Raw genomic sequence first — 17,333 nt, forward strand, 5'->3', positions numbered from 1 at the left:
TCCCCATCCGTCACCGCTCCTTCTTTCTTTTTTCCTCCTCTCAATCTCTCCCCCTTCCCCTCTCTCTCTCTCTCGCCTTCCACTCTCTTCTACCTATTGCTCTCTTTCCCACCCCCTCCTACCACCACCACCATCACCACCAGCCAACCATCCTCCTCCCTCTCCATTCCGTCTGCCGCGCCTCCACGCCACTCCTCCGAATTCTCCCATCCCCTCCGTCTCTCACACGCACTGCCCCCTCCTCCTCCTCCACCACCGCCACCACCACCACTCTCCCCTCCCCCTCTCTCTCCTCCTCCTCCTCCTCCACCACCAGCACACAGACAGAGACAGACGGCAAAGAGGCGGGCAGTGTATCCAAAGGGAGTCTCTGCAAAGTCGCGGCAAACGCATTCAACAACAGTTACGAACTCGACGAAGGCGCTGCTTCTCTTTGTAGTCGCTATCTAGGAATACATTGATCATCTTTGTTATTGTTATTATTATTATTTTCGGGTTTCGGGTTCTTCTGAGATCACCCCGGCAGCTGGTACGAGGAATAACATCTTTATTTAAGAAACCTGCTCGAACAATATCGAGAATAAATCGAGCTCTCTTTAATTTAGTCGACTCTTTTCGCGTGCTGCGTGTGTGAAGAATCAAAACGTGCGCGGGTTTGGTAGGCGGGTGTCCTCTCTCTCTCTCTCGTCGGTGATTTAAAGGGATCCTCAAGCGAGTCCGACAACGCAGGTGGGTTCTTGTGCACGCGGTTCGACTACGCATCTCCTCGCACAGTCTATATTATCATAGACAGTCTATATCATTACATTGTTGTAGACTGTATTGATTTGCAGCTGGTGTGTAACGCGAGTGAGCGAGCGAGCGATGTGTTCTTGGTTGGTAACGCGCAGGATTTACGATCGACTCTGTTCTTACAGATTTGTGTGTGTGTGTGATGCGAGTGAGCGATGTACACTATTGTGTTGGCCACAGTGCATGCAGTCTATATCAGTATAGACTGTATTTTTAGATCGTCGTGTTGGCCATGGTGCATGTGAGTCTATATTATTATTATAGACTGCGTTACAGATCGTGCACAATGAGAGTCTCGTGCGGATATCGTACGTGTAGCCTGTGTAGGTGGGTGTCATGCGCTTGAGTGTTGTACACTTGCGTCGGTTATAGTAAATGCAGTCTTCGACATTATACACTACGGCGTATACACACATTACTGTTGTTACGGATCGTACAGTCGATACCGCAGGCTGTGTATATTCATGGCAGGTCGTGTGTAATGTGTACAACAACAACTACATCTTCGGTGATATACAATCGGGTGATGTTGAAGATGCGTTGCGTATTGTCTGAACAACAACAACAACGTTCAGTTCCTTTAACGTGTGCTTGCACACGCAGGCCCGTGTTTGTGTGTGTGTGTGTTTATATAATGAATGCGTGTGAATGTATGATGAATGTGGATATTTCGTGCGTATCTTATTCACGTTCCGGTGGGGGGGGGGAGAGGTGGTAACTGGGGGAGACAAAGGCGGCCGGGAGTGGTGTTGGCCACCCCAGCGCCTCGTGTGCCGTTCTCGACTTAATAGGTGCTCGCTAACAGCACTTGCCTCAAACATGATGTTAAGGCTACACGGGGGATCTTTGTCTATGTGTGAATATATGTCGCTGTGTTTGTGACTATTTTCAGTTATAACCTTAATAGGTGCTCGCAAACAGCACTTGCCTCAAACATGATGTTAAGGCTACACGGGGGATCTTTGTCTTTGTGTGAATACATGTCGCTGTGTTTGTGACTATTTCCAGTTATAACCTTAATAGGTGCTCGCAAACAGCACTTGCCCCCAACCGCCTATAGAGCCTATACCGGGGGTGGAGGGTTCTTTCTCTTTACTACGTTCCGTACGTCGTTTCTTGGTTTTCTTTTGTTGCGTCGTTTTGTCTTTGGTGGACGTGGTGCGATTGCGTGGTAAACATTTATCACTGGGGAAGACAAAGGCGGCCGTGCGCGGCGCTGGCCAAACCCCACAGCCCTCGTGTGCCAGCCCACAGTGGTGCTGCCGCTCCTGCAGCCGCTAACGGCACCTTGGCCCAACACCTCTGTGGGTGCTACACGGGGGGACTTTGTCTTTGTGCGTCTTTTGTCTTATAACATTTTTAACAAAAAAAATTGTGTCGTCTGACAACATTTTGCCCATACGATGTGTATTCTACATGCATATAACGACGGGGTCTTTGTCTTTGAATGTACCATATTTGTCTCTATGTGTGTGTGTATGTGAATGTATACCTTGTGTGTGTGTGCTTTGTGCGTATTTTTTACACGTGTGAAAAAGAGCTTTATAGCTCATCGGATTCCTCCGGTATGAATAAAGATTGTTATTATGCGTGTACACGTGCGCGTGTGTGTGTATTTGCGGTATGCGATTGTTTATCGGTGCGTATCTTTGAATGCGTGATGTAATATATACGGTACGTGGGATACGTGCATTTGTTGTTGTACGTGTGTGTGTGTAAGTATGTTGGGAGCGCTCGAGGCATGCGGTCTGAACCGCGGACCTGGGCAACCCCTAGGTCAACTCAGCCTCAAATGAGTACCTGGTGTGATGCGATGCGTAAACATCGCCACCGGGGGAGACAAAGGCGGCCGGGGCGTGGTGCTGGCCACCCAACCCTCTCGTGGTACCACAATGCCGGTAGCCTTCATAGGTGCTGCTACTCGCTAACAGCACTTGCCCCAACAGTCTGTTACAGGCTACACGGCGGGGTGGGGAGGGGGTCTTTGCCTTTGCGCACGTGTGTGTACGCGTGTGACTTATCGCAAGCCATAATAGGTGCTCGCAAACAAATGGGGGGGGGGGGGGGCTCCCCCCTCCCCCTCCCCCCCGCAAATTCGCAAACGTCTGCGGTTTTTCTCCCCACCTCGCCAGAGTTCATTGTCGCGTAGGGGCAATCCATCAGAGCTCCCCTTTCGCCAAATCCTCTGCTGGATTTCTGGGGGTCAACCTCATGAGTTGGGGATTCATTTGACCGCGACTCGGAGAAGGGACGGGTCACTTAGGACGCGTTGGAGCCATAGAAGTACTTACTCCTGTACCAAAAGCAGCTGTGTGCGCGCGCTCTCTCTCTCTATCTCTCTCCCTGCAGTCTATATCGAGTATATGAACAGCCGTTCTTAAATCTTCTTTGGTTCTTTCGGTAAAGTCACGTAGAATGAGAACAATAAAATAAAATAAGACAATGAAATTCTCGCGACGTTTCGGCCACAACACAAGTAGTCTTTCACCTGAAGAAGGCTACTTGTGTTGTGGCCGAAACGTCGTGAGAATTGTCTTATTTTATTATTATTTTTCTCATTCCACGTGGTGACTTTACCGAAAGGACCAAAGAAGATGAATCCTTGCAGTCACGAAAGCTCTCAATCGAAATTTTGCCGTTCTTATACTTTACACGGTGGTGCACCATTCCATCCAAGCACTTTTCAAGGATGCTCTCAGTTGCATTTAATTTTATTTCATTTATTAGGTACTAGCTTTACTACCCGGATTCGCCCGGGACTTTGGATTCACCGCGCCCGGCCGCCTTTGTCTCCCCAAGTGGCGATGTTCACACACCACACCAGTTACTCGTTTGAGGCTGAGTCGACCTAGGGGAAGCCCAGGATCGGTAGAAAAAAAATAATCGTCCCCAGTGGTGGCCGTGAGCGGGAATCGAACTCGCGTCGCCGGGTTCGTAGCGCGGCGCGCTAACCGCTACACTACAACGCGTTACGCTTCCCATACGCGCGGGTCACGTGACAGATTTGACGTCACAGCTCACTTGCCGTGCAAAAAATTACATTTCGATTTAAAGCTTTCGTGACTGCAATGATTCATCTTCTTTGGTTCTTTCGGTAAAGTCACGTAGAATGAGAATAAAATAATAAATTGATAAAATAAAATAACATTATTGTGTTATTTTATTAGCTTAGCTTTCGTCATGGTGGCCTCGCATTAACACGGTGGCCAGGAGATGTTAACTACCTCGCCCGGTGTGCAGGAGGGTCGTGGGTTCGATCCCGAACCCTGACGCTTGCTGAATATTTGGAGTGTTTTTTTGGGCAAGTGCCTCTCTCACTCTCACTTCTCTCTTTCTCTCTCCCCGTGGTCGCGTGAAATTTTTCTCCGGACCCTCCGGGTTTTTCCCTTCCCTCCACATTTAGAGTCAACGTCGCGCGTTTGGAGAGTATTGGGCTCCTGTTCGTTTCCACGTGGTAATCAACCATTTTGTCGAGCTCTCATTTGTGGCCAGGCCGCTTCTGAAAAAGAGCTACGTAGCTCAGTTGGGCCTCACCTGGTAAAATAAAAAATAGTTTTTTTAGAGTTTAGCGTATCTCTATCTAAACATTATCCAGGCCCAAACCTGCTTATATTTTCGACATGGTGGCATCCCATCAATATCTCTATATCTAACTCGGCTCAAGCCGTTCGTAAAGCACGTGACTTTATCTATTTTATCTAAATCGGCTGAAGTCTCCCGTAAATCACGTGACTTGTGTGTGCCCCCCCCCCCCGCTCTCTCCCCACCATTTCGAATAAAGTAACTCAACTACACTGTTATATTACCAGGTCAGGGCCCACAGAGTGTCTCTTTTTCAGAAGCGACCTGGCTACAAACGATAGCTCAGCGACGTGGCTTTTCACGTGGAAACGTATAGCTGCCAAATACTCTGCAGTGCATGTTGATTCTAAATGCGGAGCGGGAAAACCGGAGAAAAAACCCTCGGGGCCACGTGGAGAACATGCAAACTCGGGGTCTGGATCAAAGCAACGACCTCCTGTATACAGGGCGAGGTAGTTAAAATCTCGTCACCGCGGCATCCTCCCCTCCCACTACTCCATGTAGCAGCGTCGAGGCCCTGATGTAGCTTCTGCCTCGCTATCCTCATCTTTCCTGACCCTATGCTCTCGTTTTTGTCCCCGCGCCTTCCATTGCTTTTCCTCATATGTATCATTCTTTCACTTCTCTCTTCCCACTCCTCCTTTTCCGTGGTGGGGTGCCACGGTGGCTAGGAGATGTTAACTCCCTCGCCTGGTATGCAGGAGGTGTCGTGGGTTCGATCCCGACCCAGTCGATGCCTGCTGCTGCTGTATATTTGGGGTTTGCGTGTTCTCCCCATGGTCGCGTGGATTTTTCTCCAGGAACCTCAGGTTTTTCCCCCCACATTTATAATCGGCGTGCGTTTAGATTATTTGGCTGCTATACGTTTCCACGTGATGATAAGCCACGTCATGGAGCTATCGCTTGTGGCCAGGCCGCTTCTGAGAAAGAGCTACATAGCGCAGTTGGGCCTTACACCTGGTCAAATTAAAATAGTTTAGTTTTTTTTTTGTTTAACCGTGTAACAAGGGGAAGTCCTGAAGCCAGATGGTTACAACTGGTGGTGGTGATGACTCAGTAAACATAAAACGTCGGACCAATGTCACGCCAACGTTGGTCCAACAGTTGCAGCTACATGCGCAACGTTGTATGTGTACTGGGGGCGACTGTAAGAGCGGTCCTTGAAGGTCAGGCGCTGACTGTCCAGCGGCTACGCGGATCTGGCACAAGCAAGCGATGGCGAGGTGTGGCGGAGTCAAAGGCATTGGCCGCCGTGATCCGTCACGTTTGGATGTGATGGATGACGCTTACACCAAAACAATATTCATCTGTCCTTACTAATAATGGCCCGTTTGATCATTTTTGACCTTTAATATATATGTAAAATACACCACACACTCCTTTATCTTCCCTATATATACGCACACACACACACAACGAGCTAAACACAAACGCCCCCATTCAGCTGTGTGTCCTGTGCTGACTCGCGTTGGTAGCAAGCGCCTAGTAAGGCCTGTTCACTCGGGGTAGGTAGCGGTGTGAAGTATCCGTGCCAGATAAATGTGCTATTTATTTATGTACATAGTTCACCTGAAAAGTCTTGAGACGGAACATCTTATTTGCAAGGGTAACGGGGGTAGTCAAGAAGGCACATTGTACACGGCACGACTGTGGAAAGTCCTCGGTTCGAAGCCCGGTTTCATTAAAGCACATTATCGAGTGTAGGGGGCTTGATGGTCTCAGCACCGTCACCTGTGACTGCACACACACACACACAAAAAACCCATCACGTTAAATGTGGTTCTGCACTAAATTTGGTGAAATTCCAGCTTCTGAGAATTGACAAAAATATTGGCTTGACTATTATGTATTGTGTGTTGAACTTAATTCGCACTGTGCGTAGCCAACCTCGCCTATCGGAGGCGAATATGGCATTCGGTGGGAAAGTGCTGCCCCTTTCCGTGTGAAACGGTGGCCACTTGGAGGTGATCTCAGAAGTAGCTCTGTGATATCCACTTCCACGGGGCCTGTTCGACACGGAAGGGCCACGCCGCTCTGCCAGAGATCCGAATGGGATCGTTCGTTTGCGTGATGTGACGTTGATTGCGCAATTAGTGGTACAATTCCGGGGAAAATTATAACAATGGTGTGTGTGATATATATATATTTTTTTTAAAGAACAGGTCACTTGAAGGGGACCTCAGGAGTAGCTCTGTGATATCCACTTCCGTGGGGCAATTCAACGCGGAAGGGTCACACTGCTCTGGGATTAGCACGGTTGGCCACGTGCGAAAGACGTTCAACATACATGCACCCGAACGGATTGTTTGTCGTGCGACGCCGATGGCGACTAAATTGCACGGCGGGCGGGAGGGGATGGAGACGAAACCATTAAGGGCGAAGGTTTTAAAAAAAAAAAATGAAAGCACCGATCATCATCGCCACCGCCGCCATCTCTGAATTCTGCCCGTCTCGCCGCCGCGTGACGACTACGACGAGCCTGCGCTCGCACGCTCCGTTCGCTCACTCTTGGCAAACGAATTACAACAACCCCGCTTAAATGGTAATTGAATCTACAAACGCATAATTATACACTGTGCAAACAGTTTACGGAAACGCGGGAGCACACGCGCCTCGCTTTGCCCTCCTCCTGTTTATCTTGGTGCACTGATTGTCGTCGTCGTCGTCGTCGTCATCGTTATGATGATTATTAGAAGTAGCGTTCGTGTTTTTTATGTGTTCGTTCATCAACCCACACTGGTCAGCATGGTGAAGTATGGCCAATCAAGCCCAGTGACAGACGCGGTAGAGGGGCGGAGGCCTTCATCTAGCAGTGGATTGATCACGGCTGATTTTATATGATTATGCTGATGAGTAACCGTCATCATTGGCATCGTCCTGCCGTGTTGTATATTTTGGATACAATTCACGGATGGGAATCGAACCTGAGTTTCTCTGACAAGCAGTTTCAGCAGTCGCAGTTAGTTCACAGCCACCTTCCTCCGGTGCTGCGAACTGCCACGGTCATTGTGAACCTCGTGACCGACACAGGGATTGAACCCAAGGATTTCAGAGATACTGGCTTCAATCGCCTGGCTTGGCCATTATGAACCCGTTAAGAAAGAGAAATAAAGAGACACTCAGGACTCGGGGCTTGGACCCACGTGCTTTGACAGTGCTGGTTTAGTGTGTCTGACACAGCCATTCTGAAACATCAGAAAGATAACCTGTTCCAGAGCTTGAACCCAGATATTTAGAAGTATTAACTCGGTAACAGCGACACAGCCATTATGCACCCCTAGAGAGAGAGAGAGAGCGAAACAGATCTGGGTCTTGACCCCAGGTCCTCGGAAGTAACACGGAGAGAGAGTCCCAGACCTCGGGCTTGAACTCGGGTTCTCAGCAGCAGCGGCCCTAGTGTGTCTGACACAGCCATTATGACCCCCCTAGAGAGAGACACCCACACAGCCATAATGATTTCTTGTGCTTAATAATGCACTTCTTAATTGATCTATCTCCTGTATGTCTGCGCACGCACTTCACTTATTCATTATGATATTTTATGCATGGTATATTTGTGTCTTTATTTTCGAAAATATAAATATCTCCACGTTATGAATATTTAAACGTGCGCGTGCAGTATTTATGCCGCAGACGTGCGTACATGCGTATGTATTCGGTTTCAATTTCAATTTAGGAGCCCAAGGAACTTCATGTCATGCAACGATGGGGCCTGTTGCTCCTCGTGCGATACGGCAATTGCAAAGCTTCTTGCCAGTGTGCTCGTGGTTTGTCCGGAGGAGTGAAATTATCAACCCGAGGTCTCTCGGGCTGGCTGTCGCGAGATTTTCAGATGCCTGTGCGAACATTGAACCCTGAGAATCATAAAGGTGTCTTAGTTTGGCCGTACCGAGTTTCAAATATTAACAATGGGACCCTGAGAATCCTAAAGGTGTCTAAGTTTGTCCCTCCCGAGTTTCAGATATAAACATTACACCCTGAGAATCCTAAATGTGTCTTAGTTTGTCCCTCCCGAGTTACAAATATTAACAATGCACCCTGAGAATCATAAAGGTGTCTTAGTTTGTCCCTCCCGAGTTACAAATATTAACAATGCACCCTGAGAATTATAAAGGTGTCTTAGTTTGGCCGTACCGAGTTTCAAATATTAACATGGGACCCTGAGAATCCTAAAGGTGTCTTAGTGTGGCCGTACCGAGTTTCAAATATTAACATGGGACCCTGAGAATTATAAAAGTGTCTTAGTTTGGCCGTACCGAGTTTCAAATATTAACATGGGACCCTGAGAATCATAAATGTGTCTTAGTGTGGCCGTACCGAGTTTCAAATATTAACATGGGACCCTGAGAATTATAAAAGTGTCTTAGTGTGGCCGTACCGAGTTTCAAATATTAACATGGGACCCTGAGAATCCTAAATGTGTCATAGTTTGTCCGTACCGAGTTTCAGATATTAACATGGGACCCTGAAAATCATAAAGGTGTCTTTATGTGGCCGTACCGAGTTTCAGATATTAACATGGGACCCTGAGAATAATAAAGGTGTCTTAGTGTGGCCGTACCGAGTTTCAGATATTAACATGGGACCCTGAGAATCCTAAATGTCTTAGTTTGGCCGTACCGAGTTTCAGATATTAACATGGGACCCTGAGAATCATAAAGGTGTCTTAGTGTGGCCGTACCGAGTTTCAGATATTAACATGGGACCCTGAGAATCCTAAATGTGTCTTAGTTTGTCCCTCCCGAGTTACAAATATTAACAATGCACCCTGAGAATCATAAAGGTGTCTTAGTTTGTCCCTCCCGAGTTACAAATATTAACAATGCACCCTGAGAATTATAAAGGTGTCTTAGTTTGGCCGTACCGAGTTTCAAATATTAACATGGGACCCTGAGAATCCTAAAGGTGTCTTAGTGTGGCCGTACCGAGTTTCAAATATTAACATGGGACCCTGAGAATTATAAAAGTGTCTTAGTTTGGCCGTACCGAGTTTCAAATATTAACATGGGACCCTGAGAATCATAAATGTGTCTTAGTGTGGCCGTACCGAGTTTCAAATATTAACATGGGACCCTGAGAATTATAAAAGTGTCTTAGTGTGGCCGTACCGAGTTTCAAATATTAACATGGGACCCTGAGAATCCTAAATGTGTCATAGTTTGTCCGTACCGAGTTTCAGATATTAACATGGGACCCTGAGAATAATAAAGGTGTCTTAGTGTGGCCGTACCGAGTTTCAGATATTAACATGGGACCCTGAGAATCCTAAATGTCTTAGTTTGGCCGTACCGAGTTTCAGATATTAACATGGGACCCTGAGAATCATAAAGGTGTCTTAGTGTGGCCGTACCGAGTTTCAGATATTAACATGGGACCCTGAGAATCCTAAATGTCTTAGTTTGGCCGTACCGAGTTTCAGATATTAACATGGGACCCTGAGAATCATAAAGGTGTCTTAGTGTGGCCGTACCGAGTTTCAAATATTAACATGGGACCCTGAGAATCATAAAGGTGTCTTAGTTTGTCCCTCCCGAGTTTCAGATATTAACAATGGACCCTGAGAATCCTAAATGTGTCTTAGTATGGCCGTACCGAGTTTCAAATATTAACATGGGACCATGAGAATCATGAAGGTGTCTTAGTGTGGCCGTACCGAGTTTCAAATATTAACATGGGACCCTGAGAATTATAAAAGTGTCTTAGTGTGGCCGTACCGAGTTTCAAATATTAACATGGGACCCTGAGAATTATAAAGGTGTCTTAGTGTGGCCGAACCGAGTTTCAAATATTAACATGGGACCCTGAGAATCCTAAATGTGTCTTAGTGTGGCCGTACCGAGTTTCAAATATTAACAATGCACCCTGAGAATCATAAAGGTGTCTTAGTGTGGCCGTACCGAGTTTCAAATATTAAGAATGGGACCCTGAGAATCCTAAAGGTGTCTAAGTTTGTCCCTCCCGAGTTTCAGATGTAAACATTGCACCCTGAGAATCCTAAAGATGTCTTAGTTTGTCCGTACCGAGTTTCAAATATTAACAATGCACCCTGAGAATCATAAAGGTGTCTTAGTGTGGCCGTACCGAGTTTCAAATATTAACAATGGGACCCTGAGAATCCTAAAGGTGTCTAAGTTTGTCCCTCCCGAGTTTCAGATGTAAACATTACACCCTGAGAATCCTAAATGTGTCTTAGTTTGTCCCTCCCGAGTTACAAATATTAACAATGCACCCTGAGAATCATAAAGGTGTCTTAGTTTGGCCGTTCCGAGTTTCAAATATTAACATGGGACCCTGAGAATCCTAAAGGTGTCTTAGTGTGGCCGTACCGAGTTTCAAATATTAACATGGGACCCTGAGAATTATAAAAGTGTCTTAGTGTGGCCGTACCGAGTTTCACATATTAACATGGGACCCTGAGAATCCTAAATGTCTTAGTTTGTCCGTACCGAGTTTCAAATATTAACATGGGACCTTGAGAATCATAATTGTGTCTTAGTTTGGCCGTACCGAGTTTCAAATATTAACATGGGACCCTGAGAATCCTAAATGTGTCTTAGTGTGGCCGTACCGAGTTTCAAATATTAACATGGGACCCTGAGAATCCTAAAGATGTCTTAGTTTGTCCGTACCGAGTTTCAAATATTAACATGGGACCTTGAGAATCCTAAATGTGTCTTAGTGTGGCCGTACCGAGTTTCAAATATTAACATGGGACCATGAGAATTATAAAGGTGTCTTAGTTTGTCCGTACCGAGTTTCAGATATTAACATGGGACCCTGAGAATTATAAAGGTGTCTTAGTGTGGCTGTACCGAGTTTCAAATATTAACATGGGACCCTGAGAATTATAAAGGGGTCTTAGTGTGGCCGTACCGAGTTTTCAAATATTAACAATGGACCCTGAGAATCCTAAATGTGTCTTAGTGTGGTCGTACCGAGTTTCAGATATTAACAATGGACCCTGAGAATCCTAAATGTGTCTTAGTGTGGCCGTACCGAGTTTCAGATATTAACATGGGACCCTGAGAATCCTAAATGTGTCTTAGTGTGGCCGTACCGAGTTTCAAATATTAACAATGGACCCTGAGAATCATAAAGGTGTCTTAGTTTGTCCGTACCGAGTTTCAAATATTAACAATGGACCATGAGAATCCTAAATGTGTCTTAGTGTGGCCGTACCGAGTTTCAAATATTAACAACGGACCCTGAGAATCATAAAGGTGTCTTAGTTTGTCCGTACCGAGTTTCAAATATTAACAATGGACCATGAGAATCCTAAATGTGTCTTAGTGTGGCCGTACCGAGTTTCAAATATTAACAACGGACCCTGAGAATCATAAAGGTGTCTTAGTTTGTCCGTACCGAGTTTCAAATATTAACAATGGACCATGAGAATCCTAAATGTGTCTTATTGTGGCCGTACCGAGTTTCAGATATTAACATGGGACCCTGAGAATCCTAAATGTGTCGTAGTTTGGCTATACCGAGTATCAAATATTAACATGGGACCCTGAGAATCATAAAGGTGTCTTAGTTTTGCCGTACCGAGTTTCAGATATTAACAATGGACCCTGAGAATCCTAAATGTGTCGTAGTTTGGCCGTACCGAGTTTCAAATATTAACATGGGACCCTGAGAATCATAAAGGTGTCTTAGTGTGGCCGTACCGAGTTTCAGATGCGAACATCGGACGCTGAGAATCCTAGAGATGTCGCAGTCTGGCCATGAGCCTCGGGCATTAACATTGAACCGCGCTAATCGTAAACATGTCCTTAGCCGGGCTCTACGAGCGCTTTGTATTAATAACGCTGAAGCATGAGAAGATATCCTGCAGGCGCACCTTCTGTCTGCCCCGATGAGCTTCGGGCAAATAACACGGAACGCTAAGAATCTTACAGATGTCATCCCGTCTCTTAGCACTAAGTGGGCAATATAGCTTGCTGCTATTTTCTGCTGTTGCTGTAGTTTTTTTTGACGTCTGTGTCAGTGCGCGTGTCTGTGGGTCGAGGGGAGGAGCGGTGGCGCAAAGGTTAGCGCGCTGCGCTACGAACCCGGGCCACTTCGATCCCCGCTCACGGCCAATATCGGTGCTGGGACCCCCCGAGGTCGGCTCGGCCTGAAATTTTTTTTGTTTTTTTAATATGCAGTGTGTAAATATCAGCGGTGGGGGGGGGGGGGGAAGACAAAGGCGGCCGGACGTGGGGCGCTTGTCACCTCACACCCCCCCCCCCTCACACACACACCCACACCCTGGTGTACCGGCGCCGGCCTTTGATAGGCGCTCGCTGACAGCACTTGCCCCAGCCGTCCGGTGAAGGCTATACCGTGGGATCTTTGTCAATGTCCACCAGGCTATGGGTGCCGCATACTGATGCGAGCTATGAAAGTGGGGGGAAAAAAATAATAAAGGGAAATAATTAATAAATTGAGCTCCCCAACCACCACCACCACCACCGCCAAAAAAAATGCACTCGGAGTTTAAATTCCGATCACGGCTTCCTGTGGCGATGGACGTGGTTGGTTAGAGAGGGGCAAGTCTTGCCATCCTGTATTCTACAGCACATGTGTGTGCGCGCGTGTGTGCACGTGTGTGTGTGCACGTGTGTGTGTGCGTGTGTGCACGTGTGTGTGCGCGCGTGTGCACGTGTGTGTGCACGTGTGTGCGCGCGTGTGCACGTGTGTGTGTGCACGTGTGTGTGTGTGCGCGTGTGCACGTGTGTGCGCGCGCGTGTGCACGTGTGTGTGTGCGCGCGTGTGCACGTGTGTGTGTGCACGTGTGTGCGCGTGTGTGTGCGTGTGTGTGCGTGTGTGCGCGTGTGCACGTGTGTGTGTGCGCGCGCGCGTGTGCACGTGTGTGTGTGCGGGGAGCGGTGGTGTAGCGGTTAGCGCTACGCTGCGCTACGAAACTGTCGACCCGGGTTCGATTCCCGCTCCACGGCCAACACCCAGTGACGATTATCTGAACCGGTTCTGGGCCTCCCCTAGGTCGAATCAGCCTCAAATTAGTCACCTGGTGCGGTGTGTAGTAAACATCGCCACTGGGGAGACAAAGGCGGCCGGGCGTGGTGCTGGCCACCCACCCCCCTCGTGTGCCGTGCCGGCCTTTATAGGTGCTGCTCGCTAACAGCACTTGCCCCAACAGTCTGTTACAGGCTATACGGGGGATCTTTGTCTTTGTGTTGCGTGTGAATGGGGAGCGGCGGCGTAGTGGTTAGCGCGCCGCGCTACGAACCCGGCGACCCGAGTTCCGGTCCCGAGTCCTCCCCCTAGGTCGACTCGGCATCAAATTAAAACCTGGTGCGCGGTGCGTTAAAAAAAAAAAAACATCGCCACTGGGGAGACAAAGGCGGCCGGGGCGTGGTGCTGGCCACCCCACCCCATCGTGTGCTGTTCCTAGCCTTAATAGGTGCTCGCAGACAGCACTTGCCCCAGCAATATATTAAGGCTATACGGGTGGATATTTGTTTTTGCATACATCTGTGTGGTTATGATTGTAATATGTGGGTGCGTATTTGTGTGCCCAGTGGCGATGGTGTTGATGATGGTGTCACCGTGGTGATGACCACAGTAATTGTGGTGGTGGTGGTGAAGATGATGGTGGTGATTTTACTGGTGGTGATGGTGATGATGGTGATACTGGAGTAAATGTAACGGTGATGGAGATGATAGTTTTGGTGATGACGATGATGTTTGCAGATTCTGACGATGGTAGCGGTGGTGGTGGTGGTGGTAGTGCTGGGTGGTGCTGGTTTGTTGATAGTGGTGGTGGTTTGTTAGTGGTGGTGTTGCTGGTTTGTTGATAGTGGTGGTGGTGCTGGTTTGTTGATAGTGGTGGTGGTGTTAGTTTGTTGATAGTGGTGGTGTTGCTGGTTTGTTGATAGTGGTGGTGGTGCTGGTTTGTTGATAGTGGTGGTGGTGCTGGTTTGTTGATAGTGGTGGTGTTGCTGGTTTGTTGATAGTGGTGGTGTTGCTGGTTTGTTGATAGTGGTGGTGGTGTTGCTGGTTTGTTGATAGTGGTGGTGGTGGTGCTGGTTTGTTAGTGGTGGTGGTGCTGGTTTGTTGATAGTGGTGGTGGTGCTGGTTTGTTGATAGTGGTGGTGGTGTTAGTTTGTTGATAGTGGTGGTGGTGCTGGTTTGTTGATAGTGGTGGTGTTGTTAGTTTGTTGATAGTGGTGCTGGTGTTAGTTTGTTGATAGTGGTGGTGGTGCTGGTTTGTTGATAGTGGTGGTGGTGCTGCTGGTTTGTTTATAGTGGTGGTGGTGCTGGATTGTTGTTAGTGGTGGTGGTGCTGGTTTGTTGATAGTGGTGGTGGTGCTAGTTTGTTGATAGTGGTGGTGGTGCTGGTTTGTTGATAGTGGTGGTGGTGCTAGTTTGTTGATAGTGGTGGTGGTGCTAGTTTGTTGATAGTGGTGGTGTTGCTGGTTTGTTGATAGTGGTGGTGGTGCTGGTTTGTTGATAGTGGTGGTGGTGCTGGTTTGTTAGTGGTGGTGGTGCTGGTTTGTTGATAGTGGTGGTGGTGGTGCTGGTTTGTTGATAGTGGTGGTGGTGCTAGTTTGTTGATAGTGGTGGTGGTGCTAGTTTGTTGATAGTGGTGGTGGTGCTGGTTTGTTGATAGTGGTGGTGGTGTTAGTTTGTTGATAGTGGTGGTGCTGGTTTGTTGATAGTGGTGGTGGTGCTGATTGGTTGATAGTGGTGGTGGTGTTAGTTTGTTGATAGTGGTGGTGGTGCTGGCGTGTTGATAGTGGTGGTGGTGTTAGTTTGTTGATAGTGGTGGTGGTGCTGGTTTGTTAGTGGTGGTGGTGCTGGTTTGTTGATAGTGGTGGTGGTGGTGCTGGTTTGTTGATAGTGGTGGTGGTGCTAGTTTGTTGATAGTGGTGGTGGTGCTAGTTTGTTGATAGTGGTGGTGATGCTGGTTTGTTGATAGTGGTGGTGGTGTTAGTTTGTTGATAGTGGTGGTGCTGGTTTGTTGATAGTGGTGGTGGTGCTGATTGGTTGATAGTGGTGGTGGTGTTAGTTTGTTGATAGTGGTGGTGGTGCTGGCGTGTTGATAGTGGTGGTGGTGTTAGTTTGTTGATAGTGGTGGTGGTGCTGGTTTGTTAGTGGTGGTGGTGCTGGTTTGTTGATAGTGGTGGTGGTGCTGATTGGTTGATAGTGGTGCTGGTTTGCTGATAGTGGTGGTGGTGTTAGTTTGTTGATAGTGGTGGTGGTGGTGCTGGTTGATAGTGGTGGTGGTGCTGGTTTGTTGATAGTGGTGGTGGTGCTGGTTGATAGTGGTGGTGGTGTTAGTTTGTTGATGGTGGTGGTGCTGCTGGTTTGTTGATAGTGGTGGTGGTGCTAGTTTGTTGATAGTGGTGGTGGTGCTGATTTGTTGATAGTGGTGGTGGTGCTGATTGGTTGATAGTGGTGGTAGTGCTAGTTTGTTGATAGTGGTGGTGGTGCTGGTTGATAGTGGTGGTGGTGCTGGTGTGTTGATAGTGGTGGTGGTGCTGGTTTGTTGACAGTGGTGGTGCTTGGTGATGGCGATGCAGACGTCAGCAGTTGCGATGATGTTTGATGGCAACGTTGCAAATTTGAACGTCGCTTTGGTGATTAATGCGAGCGATGGTGGAAATAGTGGTGAGCGGCGATGTTAGGACTCCCCCCCCCACCCACCACCACGCTACGAAACCCCGAGTTCGATTCCAGCTCAGGGCCATTCACCGGCGAGTGAAGATTACCTGAACCCTTGCTGGGCCTCCCCTAGGGCGACTCAGCCTCAAAACGAGTGCCTGGCGCGGTGCGTGAACATCGCCACTCGGGGAGACAAAGGCGGCCGGGCGTGGTGCTGGTCACCCAACCCCCTCGTGTATCTGAAATAGGTGATACTCGGCTCACGTGACTTGCCCCGACAGACTCGTTACAGGCGATATACTCGGGCTGAACGACGAATCGATTTGAAATCGATTAATCGATTCGAAATCGATTAATCGCAATTCGAAACGAATGCGATGAGCAAATCGTAAAGGCTGCGATTTTTTTTTGCGATTTGAAAAGTCCCTCTTACTTTCTTATCGGAATTGTTTTTTTTCCTTATTATTATTATAACTTAATGTATTTAACTTGACAATTGTTACATTTTTATCGTTCTATTTCAATGCAAACATTTTTTATAAATGCATGTTGGAAGCATTTCATATCTTTTAAGTTCTCCCCCTTGCATTAGAACATACAGAGGGAGTTCATATTTTGATGGTGCCATGTGGTAATGCTCCATCACGTGTTTTAAATCTGTGACACAGTGAGTATTGAACTGAAGCTTGACTTTAAAAAAATTTGAATCGCAAATCAAATCGCAATATCTGTCAGAAAATTCGCAATTAGGTACATTTCCCAAAATCGTTCGGCCCTTGAACAAAGGCGGCGATCTTTAATGGTGGAGACAGTCACGAGGATGCGTGTGACAGTGATGGTGGTGGTGACGAGGTGTTGGTGTTGGGAGTACACGGGGGATACAAACGTGTGTGTTTGTACACACACACGCACACACACGTGCGCGTGTGTGTGTACACACACACACACGTGTCTACACACACACGTGCGCGTGTACACACACACGTGCGCGTGTACACACACACGTGCCCGTGTACACACACACGTGCGCGTGTACACACACGTGTCTACACACACACGTGTCTACACACACGTGCGCGTGCACACACACGTGTACACACACACGTGCGCGTGTACTCACACACACACGTGTGTGTACACACACACACAAACCACACACACACACGTGTGTACACACACACACACACAAACCACACACACACACGTGTGTACACACACACACAAACCACACACACACGTGTGTACACATACAAACCACACACACACACGTGTGTACACACACACACAAACCACACACACACACAAACCACACACACACGTGTGTACACACACACACAAACCACACACAC

The 17,333-nt window shown here is 47.8% G+C and overlaps 1 protein-coding gene across 8 annotated transcripts in view; it reads left to right on the forward strand.

Annotated features, from left to right (window-relative positions):
• Positions 1 to 273: 273 nt before the first annotated feature.
• Positions 274 to 17,333, forward strand: part of LOC116942196 (adhesion G protein-coupled receptor L2-like) — a 213,143-nt gene continuing 196,083 nt past the window's right edge. For 5 of the 8 annotated variants that reach the window (XM_032953872.2, XM_032953862.2, XM_032953909.2 and 2 more), the window contains exon 1: positions 274 to 729. The gene's annotated coding sequence lies outside the window, so the exon portion shown is untranslated. The remainder of the gene's footprint in view (positions 730 to 17,333) is intronic. The other 3 variants (XM_032953926.2, XM_032953880.2, XM_032953937.2) reach the window with 1 other exon arrangement.

This window comes from Petromyzon marinus, chromosome 1 (assembly GCF_048934315.1).
Source record: "Petromyzon marinus isolate PM22_M1 ecotype Great Lakes invasive population chromosome 1, UKy_Petmar_22M1.pri1.0, whole genome shotgun sequence".
NCBI lineage: Eukaryota > Metazoa > Chordata > Hyperoartia > Petromyzontiformes > Petromyzontidae > Petromyzon > Petromyzon marinus.